Source organism: Lepidochelys olivacea (assembly GCF_965140295.1).
Source record: "Lepidochelys olivacea isolate rLepOli2 genome assembly, chromosome: 1".
Taxonomy (NCBI): domain Eukaryota; kingdom Metazoa; phylum Chordata; order Testudines; family Cheloniidae; genus Lepidochelys; species Lepidochelys olivacea.
The window spans coordinates 296,834,714-296,848,436 of record NC_140411.1 but is presented as its reverse complement, the minus strand read 5'-3'; the positions used below and the strand labels follow the sequence as shown (position 1 = coordinate 296,848,436).

The 13,723-nt window shown below is 44.2% G+C and overlaps 1 protein-coding gene across 2 annotated transcripts in view; it reads left to right on the top strand.

Annotated features, from left to right (window-relative positions):
- The window catches only part of ARID2 (AT-rich interaction domain 2), a 166,583-nt gene that overhangs the window by 137,127 nt on the left and 15,733 nt on the right, over nt 1-13,723 (top strand). The window lies entirely within an intron of this gene.

Sequence of the window (13,723 nt, the reverse complement as noted above, 5' to 3'; positions counted from 1 at the left end):
CTCCAAATCATGGAGTAAGCCCTTCAACTTCCTGCGTTTCAGTGGGAGCCCTCACCGCAACCCTCTACTTCAAAGGAGGAGAGCCCAGAGAGATGCCCATGAGCTACTCACATAAGGCCTCTAAGAAAAGGTCTGTGAGTCCCCACAGCGAGCCCCGATTGAGCTGAAAATGATCTCCGACTTGTTCAGTATCATCGGTACCAATGGCACTGAAGCCATCTACATCTGGTACCCAGGGCACGCACTGTACCAGACTGACTGAGCAAGTCGGGTTGCCTATGGACCCAGTGGGCACAGACAAGGAAGTACTGGTACCGTTGAGGTGCAAAAAACGTAAGATCCACCCCGGGAAAGGCTCTGTTGGTACAGACATTGACATCAGTACTGCCTGTGGTATGCCGGACACCAGCAGGCCTTGCTGTCAGGTCCACATCTCCAACACCATTGGTACAGGCATCCAGTCATCTCAGTACTGACAACCACCACCAGTACTGATGCCTTCCGCACCACCAGATTTACGGTGTGCAACGGACCTTTTGGTGTCTGACGCCCCTGGCACTGGGTTTATCCAGAGCCCTTGACTTGCCAATGACTTCCCTTTTCATCGTCAGGGTCAGAAAGTGAGCAAAAGGACGTGATTTCCTGCCACTCTTCTCACCTGCCCAGTTCCACTGTTGACATCAGGCATATCGTCCTCCTGATCCACAACCTCCCTGGTTTGGTCAGCCATGATACCAACCACTGGGTTCCTTCCCATCACAATGGCCACACTTGGATCTCTGGCAGGCTCAAAGATAACAGGCCTCCCCTTCCCTCTAGTATGACCTACCAGCTACTAAGGAGGCACCCTCCTTCAGTTGCTACCTTGAGGGCTTCTGATCCCCCATAGCGGGCAAGGGAGGGACTGGAGGCTGAAGTTGAGGAGGAAGTTACTCCTCAAGCCCACTTCTCATCATCATCACCAGATGAGACTGTGATGCCCCCTCCGCCATCTATGGCAGCTGACTTTAAACTGTTGCAGGACCTGGCACAGAGGGTGGCAGAAGTTTTACAAATACCACTACAAGAGGTGACTGAGTCACACCACAGGCTGGTGGACTTTTTACATTCTTGCACCTCGTCCAGAGTGGCCCTCCCTCTGAATGAGGCATTCCGGAGACAAAGTCATATAACAGACCCCTGTGTTGGTCCCACAAACATGCAAGCGGGCTGACAAGAAATATTACGTGCCAGTGAGAGAAACGGATTTCCTCTTCTCACACCCATCTCCTAATTTGATCATTGTAGACATAGTCGATTCCAAGAGCCACCAACACTAGTTTAAATCCACCCCTTATGACCGGGACTGGAAGCGCTTGGACCTTTTTTGGCAGGAAAGCATAAAAGTTGGCCACCCTCCAGTTCCACATTGCAGACTTTCAAGCCTTAATGGCAAAATATGACTATCAGAACTACGCAAAACTCAGTTCTTTTATTGAGCAGCTTCCTGATTCTCGTAAGGAACAATTCAAGGTCATAGTCAATGAAGGCCAACTGGTGGCTAAGACATCTCTCCAGACTGCACTTGATGCAGCTGACATGGTGGCATGTTCGATATCAACTGCCATTGTGATGAGAAAGGCCTTGTGGCTTTATCTATCCGGCTTTCAAAAAGAAGTCCAAATGACTGGGACAAAGCTATTAGCTGAGAAGATCAGCACCTCGCTTCACACACTAAAAGATCCGAGGGCCACTCTTCCATCCCTCGGGATCTATACACCTGAGTACAAAAGAAAGTGTAGCCCCCAGCCAACATTCAAGCCTCGCTCATGACACTATTCATCTCAGTATTCATCACAGAAATCATATGAACCTCAGAGGAAGCACAGGTTACCTAGATGGAAAACATCAGGATCTTAGCCCACTTTCTCTCAACCCTCAACCTCAAAGCAGTAGTTTTGACTGGTTGGTCAAGGTGCTCGTAGAATATTCTCCTCCTCATTATTTCACTCTGTAAAACCTCACCCATACCTTCAGAGACCATTTCACCCGTTCCACAGCACCTGGGAACAGATAACCTCCAGCAAATGGGTGCTGGAGATCATCCGAGATGAGTACTCCATCCATTTCACCTCCCTTCCACGTCCCAAACTCCCGTCTCCATCCCTCTTCAGGGACCTTTCTCATGAGAGTCTACTACATTAGGAGATAAACCATCTCCTCAGCGTAAGAGTCATAGAGCAAGTGCCAACAGATCTAAGAGGCAAAGGCTTCTATTCTCATTAGTTCCTGATCCTGAAAAAAAAGGGGTTTGGAGACCCATACTTTATCTCAGAGTACTCAACAAATTTATCAAGGCTCAGAAGTTCAAAATGATAATTTTATCAACAATTATTCCAGCATCAGAGAAAGGAGATTGGTTCTTATCCCTCAACCTCCAAAAGATTATACTTCCACATTTTGATTATACCAAGTCACAGATGTTACACTAAGCCAAGACCACTACCAGTACAGAGTACTCTCTTTTAGCCTCTCATCGGCCGCTCAGAGTATTGTGCAAGGTCCTCTCAGTAGTGGCAGCCCAATTATGCTCATGGATTTATCCTTACCTAGAAGATTTCCTTCTCAGGGCACATTCCTTCACCGAAGCCCAGTGAGTCACCCAGATCACACTGGACCTGTACCATAATCTGGGCCTACAAATCAACACATAGAAATCAACATTAACATTGATACAGAGGTGTTAGAATTCAGAGGAGCTGACCTCAACTCCATCCAGGTGAGGGTGTTCCTCCTATATCACAGATTTCTCAGTCTCTCCATGCTGCTAGAGACAGTGCAATCCAGCCCCCAATTTTCAACCAGACACTGCCTCTAGCTCCTGGGGATATGACCACAGGCACATCAGTTATAGCTCATGCCAGACCACGCATGAGATGCCTCCAAGCATGGCTCAGTTTGGTTTACAGGCCAAATAGAGACAACATAAACAAACTGCTGTCAATGCCCACCAAGGTCAAGCAATCCTTGGACTAGTGGAAGGACCAAGTAAATGTCTGTACGGGAATCCCATTTGTTCAGCCTTCCCTATCATTACTCTTGACCACCGATGCATTCCTCATAGGATGGGGTGCACATCTCAATGATCTCACAGTTCAGGGCAAATGGTCACCATCCAAGATGTGCCTTCGCATCAACCCGCCCGAACTCAGAGTGGTCAAAATGTGTGTGTTTACTTCCTCCCGCTGATCACACACACAAAAGTCATGACTGATAGAACTGACAGGGAGGCACTAGGTCATTCTCCCTATGCATGGAAGCACTAAAGCTATGGAACTGGTGTGTTTCCCACAATGTCATACTATCAGCGGCCTACCTACTTGGAGTACACAACATAACAGCAGAGAGTTTCAACCGCAAATTCCCACACGACCACAAATGGGAGATAGATTTGATAGTTCTCCACAACATATTTTGACAGTGGGGGACACCGACAATAGACCTGTTCTCTTCTTACCAGAACAAGAAATGTCCACAGTACTGCTCCAGAGCGGGAATCGGACGACACTTCGTGGGAGATGCTCTCCTCCTCCCATTATACAAGGGCCTTCGTTATGCCTTTCCCCCATTCCCTCTAATACTGAAAGTCCTGTTGAAAGTGGAAAGAGAAAAAGCAAACATACTGATTGCTCCCATGTTGCCCAGACAGACGTGGTATCCTTACCTGTCACAGCTGGAACTATGTCCCCCGATGACTCTTCCAATCATTCCTTACCTTCTATCACAGAACAAGAGAGAGACACTCTCCATCCGAACCTGCGTATTCTGCAGCTCAGAGCCTGGCTCCTTCATGGTTCCAGTGCATAGAGACATCTTGCTCTGAGGAGGTACAGGAGGCATTATTGTGCAGTAGGAAAGGACCTACTCATTGTACCTACCTACAAAAAATGGAAAAGATTTCAAATCTGGTGCCAGCCCAAAGGCGTCATCCCGAATGCAGTCACCCTACTGGTAGTCCCAGACTATCTGCTGACTCTCAAGAAGTCTGGACTCTGCTGACTAAAGGTCCACTTAGCAGCAATTGCAATCCTCCACCAGCAGGTAGGATACTCAATCTTCTCTCACCCAGCTATGAGGTTTCTCAAGGGCAAAGCGAACCTTTTTCACCAACCCAGACTTCTGACCCCACAATGGGATTTCAACCTAGTGTTAAAAGGTTTGACTGGACTGCCATTTGAATGCATGACCACTTGTTCCTTAACTCACTTTTCCACAAAGATTGCATTCTTGATTTCCATCACCTGACAAGAAGGATAAGGGAGATAGTGGCTCTGATGGCACACCCTCCCATCCCTCTTCACAGTGTTCTTCCCTGACAAAGTCACTCTCAGGACACATCTGAAATTCACTTTCAAGGTGACTTCCGCTTTTCATATGAACCAGATTATCCAGCTTCCAACTTTTCATCCCAAACCTTGTCAGGATAATAGAGAAGCCATCCTCCATATGCTCAACGTGTGGAGAGCCTTAGCCTTCTATCTGGACAGGACAAGAGCTTTTAGAAAATCTCCGAGACTCTTCCTCCCCATTACAGATAGGTCAAAAGATGCAGCAATTTCAGTTCAAAAACTCTCCAAATGGTCCAAAGGAGCCATAAGGAACACCTCTCCTGGGACCAGGCAGGCACCAATCCTCCTTTCCAAAAAGTGGGGAGAGAACCTCTTCTTGGGTGCATGCCTCCAAAAGCCTTAAGGAGGAGTCCCGTACCACTGTCCCAGCACCAAAATCCAAGTTGGCACCCACCATCTTCCCATTCTAAGGACCACACTCCATCTGGATATGCTGGCACTGAGCATTTTGGCACCATCTGCATTGGCATCGGGGGTTGAGGTACCAACTGTTCCCATACTGAGACTCCTTTTCTCTACACAGACAACTTCCTTGGCACTATTGTGATCTTTGGTTCTGGCAGTGCACTATCTGTGTTGGCAGAGCTTTTGTGCATGGCACGAAGATAATTTTCTGTGGGGCTGCTACCGGACTCATCTCTCATTGAGAGGCTACAGGAGATTATCATCAAACCACCCACAGTACTGACCACGAGGCAGAGTACATCAGACAGATCTGTGTCACCATTGGAGGAGGTTTACTCTTTCTCCTCACCATCAGAAGCATAGAGCAGAGCTTCCTACCCCGGAGTGTGCCCCCTCACCTTGATGGGTGGCACAGTGGGTGTCTGGTGCAGAGTCTAGGGAGGGATCCTACATCCATCACTTTCAATTTGGTATGGTTACCCTTGCCTCTATAATCCCCTCCCTGAATCCCAAGGATTCATGCTTCAAGATGCCTAATTTCACATATCAGTACATCCAGCTCACGGAAGTACCTGAAGTTCTTGACAGGAACATTATGCTGTCCATACAGACTCCTGCCCTTTGGTCTCTTCAAAGGCTGTACAGAATCCTAGCTGTGGTGGCTGCCTGTCTGAGAAGACAAGTAATCCAGGCATATCCCTACTTAGATGACTGGCTGATATGGGGGAAATTCCCTCCCCTCCTCTCCCCCTACCCCCCCTCCCCCCCGGAAGTGACTGACTGCTCGGAATTCAGGTCAACAGAGAAAAATCCACTTCAACTCAGACTCAGAGCACAGACTTTATCAGGGCACTGTTGGATTGTAGGTTGTAGAAGAATGTGTCTGCCTTAACAGAGGTTTCAGACTACATTCATCCTTCCTCAACCAACTTTAGACTCATCCCAGCACACTGGTAAGGACCCACCTCAATCTTGGGGCATATGTTGGCATTCATGTATGTGGCCCAGTATGCTAACCTTCACCTTTGGTCCATGCAACGGTGGTTAAAATCACTGTATCTACCAAACAGACACAGTATGTACAAGGTGGTCAGAATTCCTTGAGAAACACTGTCCTCATTAGATTTGTTGATGAATCCAACTCACACTGCTCAGCACAGCACCCTTTTCAGTTCCTCTACCAACAAAGACTCTAGTTATGCATGCATCCTTTCAGGAGTAGGGAGAAAATCTCAACCACCCGAAGATTAAGGGAAGTGGTTTCCACAGGAGTCCATCCTACACATAAATGTTCTGCAACTTAGAGCTGTCTGACTGGCATGCAGGGCTTTCCTGCCTCTCATCCAAGATTGGTGATACACATGCTGACAGAAAACACCCCAACAATGCACTCCATCAACAGGCAAGGGGGAGCCAGAACATATCCCCTCTGCCAGGAAGATGTACTTCTCTAGGACTGGTGCGTCTGTCATCACTTTAGTCTGATAGCACTATACCTCTCTGGCCTGCAAAACACACTTGTGAACCTCCTAGTAGAGCCTTCTTCAGAACCTCATTCCTCTGGAGGATCTTTTGCAGGTGGAGATTCCTGCTGATGAACCTATTTGAAACATGTCACAGCAACAAATGCCCAAGGTTCTGTCTCAGGGGAGGAGCAAGCCCATGCTCCCTCTCAGATCTATTTCTCATCCAGTGGGCTCCTGGTCTGATGTATGCCTTTCTGCTGTTACCCAGGGTCTTGAGGAAACTGACACAGGATGTGGGTCTGGTCATCGTGATAGCCCCAGCGTGGGCCAGACCGTTCTTTTGGAACTTGAACATTATGAACCTAACAATGTGATGGTGATCATCACCTTACCAGTGACTGTAATTGTGTTTCTCAGAGATGTGTTGTCCACTCAGAGTCCTGCTCTTAGGGGATTCTTATTGGCAAAAACATAAGTACAGGTTGTAGCCAACACACTGTTCATGCCCTTGGCTATGGGGAGTGAAAGGGTATTTAAGACACAGGTACAGCCCAATGGACACTTCATTCAAAAGTATCTGATCTTGCATGCATGAGGCACTTGTGCACTGAGAGTGGAATCTTTATGGACAATACATCTCTGAACCACAGTTACTGTGAGGTGCCTAATATTTTATCTAGATGTTGTTATAATTCTGTCTTTTAATTATTGTTTCAAGGTATTTTCCTGATAATGAAGTAAGGTTTACTGGCTTCTACTGCCCAAGTTTACCTCCTAACATGTCTTTCAAAAATGGGGTACAAACGTTTGCTACCCACCAGTCCTCTGGTAGAGTTGCTTATTTTAAAGAGAGATTGTATATATTTGTTTGCAGTCCAGCCACTTGATTCTTAAATCCCTTCAGAGCTTTTGGATTAATAGTTTCTAGTCCTTGTGACATGTTGCTCTGGTAGTTTATCCATTTGTTCCTCCACCTTCTCTTTTGACACCTGAGTCTCAGGCAGTACCTCACTTCATCTTCATTATGTGAAAAGTGTTTAGGTAGGTATTTCCTCAAAATCCTGTGTAATGAAAACTGATGCAGAGTGATCATTTAGCATCTCTGCCATGTCTTCATTCTCCTTATTTAATTATTCAGCAACCTGGTAGTCCACCAGACACATGACATCTCCTACAGGCTTCCTGCTTCTAATATACTTTAAGAATACTTTGCGGTTTGTTCCATCTTTTTCTAGTACAGTAGTTAAAATTTACTGGAAGTGAAGTTTATTATAAAAATACTGGTATAAGCTTAGCTGATTTACTGGATTCCAAGTATAGAAACAAGATTCTTGTAAACTGATCATTAGCCATTGACTGGTCTCACTCACTTCACTTAGCAATTTTTTCCCTTCAAATATCAGCCAGACAAGTTCATAATAACAGAACGATAGAATATTAGTATACTCTTTTTGAGGGGGTATTTGGTGACATTTAATTAAGCAAAAGATATGACAAGGGGTGAATTTTGGTGTAATCATTTGCCCCTGTTTCTTTGGGTGTGTTCCTTTAATTCACATGGAACATAAATGAAAATATATGAAAAATGAAATCCTTAAAAATATTTTTGCATAAGACTGTCAGATTGAAGATTGTAATATGTTTCTTTCCCTTCATACTAACTTGGCTGCTGTGCTCAATAACATTTCAGAAGTCCTCTGTAGTTTAACTTGCAGTACTAAACAGGGACTATTTAAATATTATTTAGTGGTAGTAGTGTTTAACATGTATGCTGTGGTAGTGCCCAAAAGTCACAACCAGGTTGGGCCCCATAATAAATGACTGTCCCTGCCCACAAAGAGTTCTGATTTAGCATCTGAAGTGAAAGTAAGGGTATGTCTACATTACCCACGTTACAGCACGGTTAAAAAAACCAACACCCCGAACGAGCGGTGGTAGCTTTATCACCGGGAGCGTGGCCCCGGGCAATAAAGTGCCGTCTATACTGGTGCTTTTCAGCGCTAAAACTTTTGTCGCTCAGGGGTGTGTGTTTTTTCACACCCCTGAACGACAAAAGTTTTAGCTCTAAAAGTGGGAGTGTGGACACAGCCTAAATCTTTAAAGCTTCCCACTGTACTGTGTAGCAGTCAGGCTGAAGCAGAAATATTGCTTTTCCCTTTGAAGTTCAGCTGTCTGCAAGTACTGTTAATTGTGAGCAGCCTAGTTTCCACAGCTGCTACATTGCCTCACAGGTGGGAAAGAGATGAGCAGCTGCTTTTGAATTGTTTTATATTAAAAAAACCCAACAACCTAAATTGTGAAAGGGAGGTACAGTAAAGAAACTCCATTACTGTCAGGCCATTATAATAGTCTAACAAAGGGGTAAAAAGCTAAACAAAACCCTGGAGAAATGAGGAAATAAAGAGTTGAGGCAAAACTCCTCTGTTGACACCATTCTCAGCAACTTTGTTTGTTTTTATTGTTGTTGTTTAAGGAATAGCTGTTACCCTGTCTTTTTAGTAAAGTTGTTGTTATTTGGTAGTTTAACTCTGTTCTAGATTTGGTTAATAGAGTGGAGCCCTGTTATAGTAAAGTACTTCCTTCCCTCAACAAAAAAGTCCGTCAGGATTCCAGTTAGGTCTTATCAACACTTCAAATAAAGTAATGTTAGGGGATCCTATTAGAGCGTGGATCTCCCCAACAGTTAAAATTGTTCTGTTTACACTGTTTACAGACTGTAGGCAGAACATAGCCATGTCTCAAACCCTACTACAGCCTGGGGGGACATAGTTAAATACATTTAGATTCTGGCCGAACTACAGAGATAAATCCATTTCAGCTATGGCAAGGAATGTCCATATTGTAACTAGATCCCATGACACAGTTGTAGTTGCATATGGAACCTCCATGCCTCCCACTTTACCTTGATGGTGGTGGAAGGAACTCTCTCCATCTCTTGATATTGTAGGAGCAATCTGCTGTTTAGGATGCAGTGAGTCTGAAAGTCTTTATTGTCACTCCCTGCTATGAGCCAGCTGCAGCAAGACATGGCTCCAGAAATTCCTCCTTTATCTCGGCCTCAGTTTACTGGCAAAGTTTCTTCTTCTCCCCTTCCCTCAGCAAGAGCAGAGTGTTGGGGGTGGGTGATAATCCCTTTGGAATGTGGAATTTGACACCTATCAGGAAGATAATTGCTGTATTCTCAGGTTTTAGCACAAGGAACCCAGTTTATAAGTGAGAAAAACTTCTATGGGTGAAATAAATTCTCTGGCAGACTGGCACCTATGTGGGGGTCTGGAGGCTAGCAGCTGTACAGTTGGGTCTACATACTAACTACAAATATGTCAGTGTGGAGGAGAGTATTAGAGTGAATAGTGGGTCGCAGGGAGTCACTGGATCCAACATCAGGCAATCTAGTGTCCATGAACTTGCAGATATTGAGATGAGTGCAGGTAAGCTTGGCTGCAGTTCATCTGTAGTCACTAGTGAATCTTTTGCTTCAAGTCCCTTTACAGAGTAGCTGCATTCAGTTTCTCTGTGGGATTCAGGAATTTAATTTGGGCAGATTCTAATACTCTTAGGTACATCTATTCTAGATTAAATTTTGTTTTTGTTTTTTAAAGCTAACACTGCACTACTGATTTTAAAATGTGGTTGCGGTGATAGTTCATCTCAACTGACACATATTAAAATACAACTTTCCTGTCTACGCTGCAATTCTAAAATATGGTGGTTAAAATATGTTAGCTAACTTGATTTAATAAAACACTCTTTATCTATTTTAGACAACATAACTTACTCATATTGAGTAACACTTTACAAATAGCTCTCCATTGATTTTAATGGATCCACTGAAGGAGTAAGGTACTTTTCAGCATGTGTAAAGGGTATGAGAATTTGGCCTTTTATAAGGAAAGTGAAGCTTTGCATGAGAATGAAAGTTTGTATAAATATATTGTAGAAATTTGGGATTTTAACAACGTTTGTGATGACACTAAACTGGGGGGAGAGGTAGATATAGTGGAGGGTAGGGATAGGGTCCAGAGTGACCTAGACAACCAAAAGAAATCTGATGAGGTTCAACAAGGACAAGTGCAGAGTCCTGCACTTAGGAAGGAACAATCCCATGTACCGCTACAGGCTGGGAACCGACTGGCTAAGCCGCAGTTCTGCAGAAAAGGACCTGGGGATTACAGTGGACGAGAAGCTCGATGTGAGTCAGCAGTGTGCCCTCGTTGCTAAGAAGGCCAATGGCATGTTGGGCTGTATTAGTAGGAGCACTGCCAGCAGATCAAGGGAAGTGATTATTCCCCTCTCTTTGGCACTGGTGAGGCCACACCTGGAGTATTGTGTTCAGTTTTGGTACCCCCCACCACGGAAGGGATGTGGACAAATTAGTGAGAGTCCTGCGGAGGGCAATGAAAATGATTAAGGAGCTGGGACACATGAGTTATGAGGAGAGGCTGAGGGAACTGGGGTTATTTAGTCTGCAGAAAAGAAGAGTGAGGGGGGATTTGATAGCAGCCTTCAACTACCTGAAGGAGGGGGGTTCCAAAGAGGATGGAGCTAGGCTGTTCTCAGTGGTGGCAGATGACTGAACAAGGAGCAATGGTCTGATGTTGCAGTGGGGGAGGTCTAGGTTGGATATTAGGAAACACTATTTCACTAGGAGGGTGGTGAAGCACTGGAATGGGTTACTAGGGAGGTGGTGGAATCTCCATCCTTAGAGGTTTTTAAGGCCCTTGACAAAGCCCTGGCTGGGACGGTTTAGTTGCTGTTGGTCCTGCTCTGAGCAGGGGATTGGACTAGATGACCTCCTGAAGTCTCTTCCAACCCTAATATTCTATGATTCTGTGATTTAACAATAGGTGGAATTTTGCCATAACAGAGTTCCCTATAAATGGGTTCCCCTATATTACATGAAATCTCTTCCCCTGCCCCTCCCATTTCCTCTTATGCTATGTCTGCCCTACCGCGGTAAGTCGACCTATGCTACGCAACTCCAGCTACGTGAATAACATAGCTGGAGTCGACGTACCTTAGGTCGAGTTACCACAGGGTCTACACTAGATTAGACCTGCTAAATCAACCGCCGGTGGATAGATCTCAGAGCGTCGATCCTGGCTGTAGTGTAGACCTGCCCATAAAAAGTAACTGGCAGGCATAGGTGCTAGAACTAGGGATGCTGCCACACCCCTTCGCTTGCAGTGGTTTCCATTATATACAGGGTTTACAATTTGGTTCAGTGTCTCTCAGAACCCCCACTATACAAATTGTTCCGGCGCCACTGCTCTGAGGCAGAATTCATTGTATGATATGCCATGCCTGTGTTTTCACCTGGGAGAACATTTACAAATATGTTATGAAACAGACTATACTGTACTAGACGTTATAGTGCAAGTAGTGGGATACCCTTTAATTACAGCAGTGCAAATAGCACCATTTATTTTGCCGTATTGTATATATTAATACAATATGCCTAAGGTTAAAAAAAATTCTTGCTTTTGTGACAGGGTCGGGCCAGATGGCTACAGGAGAGTAATAGAAGGCAGATATATTAGCCCCAGGTTAAGTAGGTCCCTTTTCCCTGGGTAAGGGAACAGGGAAGGTTCCAGAACAATCAGGAACCTTCTGGAGACAATTAAGACAGACAGGCTGATTAGAACACCTGCAGCCAATCAAGACGCTGCTAGCATCAATTAAAGCAGGCTAATCAGGGCACCTGGGTTTAAAAAAGGAGCTCACTTCAGTTTGTGGTGCGCATGTAAGGAGCTGGGAGCAAGAGGCGCTAGGAGCTGAGAGTGAGAACGCATACTGTTGGAGGACTGAGGAGTACAAGCATTATCAGACACCAGGAGGAAGGTCCTATGGTGAGGATAAAGAAGGTGTTGGAAGGAGGCCATGGGGAAGTAGCCCAGGGAGTTGTAGCTGTCGCACAGCTGTTCCAGGAGGCACTCTAGACAACTGCATTCCACAGGCCCCTGGGCTGGAACCCGGAGTAGAGGGCGGGCCCGGGTTCCCCCCCCCCGGACCTCCCAACTCCTGGTCAGACACAGGAGGAGTTGACCTGGACTGTGGGTTCACGAAAAGGGCCAAGCTGAGGGCTACCGTGAAGCTCCAAAGCGAGCAAATCTGCCTATAAGCGCAAGACCCACCAAGGTAGAGGAGGAACTTTGTCACACTTTGTATTGGATTTTAGAAAGGCAGTTAAAATTAATGTTTAATTAACAGTTTAATCTTACATAAGAAGAAAAATCTGAACGTCAATGAAACCTACACAACAGGCACCCCCTGTTGTAAACAACCACTTCAAAATATTCCCAAAGTGTCCCTTTGTTCATTCTTTAAAGGCCCATCTCTACTTTGCAACAAATTTTTCTTGGTCCCTTTAATTGTCAGTTAAGACATGTTTCAGTGCTCAGTACATAGTCTTCAGCTATGGCTATATTAGACTACATTATTAGAAGCAAGAAAATTTCTATGTACTAGATGCTGTTCACACATATAACAATGAGGCCACCAGTCCCTGAGTTGAGCCTTTAGGTACTACCACAATACAATTCATCATCATCATCAATATTTTTTTTGGTAAAGAGGAACACAATCCCTATGTAGTACCTGTTCTTTGTGACCCCTTCTGGTAAGCTTGTCCAACGTTACTTTAATGGAAAGCTCACTTATTCCAAAACTGAAATGAATCAGTCTCTCTCTTTATAGCCTATATTTTTAATAGCTTATTTTTTCTGACTCAGGTGTAAATTCCTGCAGATAAAATTAAAATGCCCCCTTGTGGTAAGTAGTGATATCTCAAATCAGTTGCATTGCCCAAGTTTTAATATTGTCCCTCTTATAAAATGGCTTAAAAAGATCCAGTTAAAGTATATGTAACAGTTATGTTACAAGGCTGTTTTGAGATCCCTCTTATACAAAGATGTTAAAAATGATAGTTTCTATCATATCATTTTCATTCTATCAAATTTCCTCCCTTTTGTGTTCAGACGAGTAATACTATTTGAATATATTTTTTTATAATTTCATTTTGTTTATGTAAAAACTTTTTCATAGTAAATATTCTAAAATTAAAAAATTGGACTAAGGAAAAAAATCTCATGGAACTGAATGAGAACTAATAGGCCTCAAAGATTATTTCTATCCTAAAAAGGGCCCAGTCCTTATAAATGTATATCTTCAATGAGAGTCTTTACTATTTAATCAGTTTATACTCTGGCACTACTCAGATGCCTAAAGTTAAACAACTACTTAAGTCTTTGCAATTTTGGGGACATGTGTGTATATTTTAGTGAATTTTAAAATCAATGTTAATCTTCTTTGATGGTTAATATACACAGTAATCAATTTTTTAAAAAGTCTGCATGATAAACGCAGATGGTATCCCATTATCTGAGCACAGACTAATTTGAATCAGCAGGCAAAACTTTTAAATATTGTAATTGACTGCAATAAGTTAGCTTGACAAGATTGCAG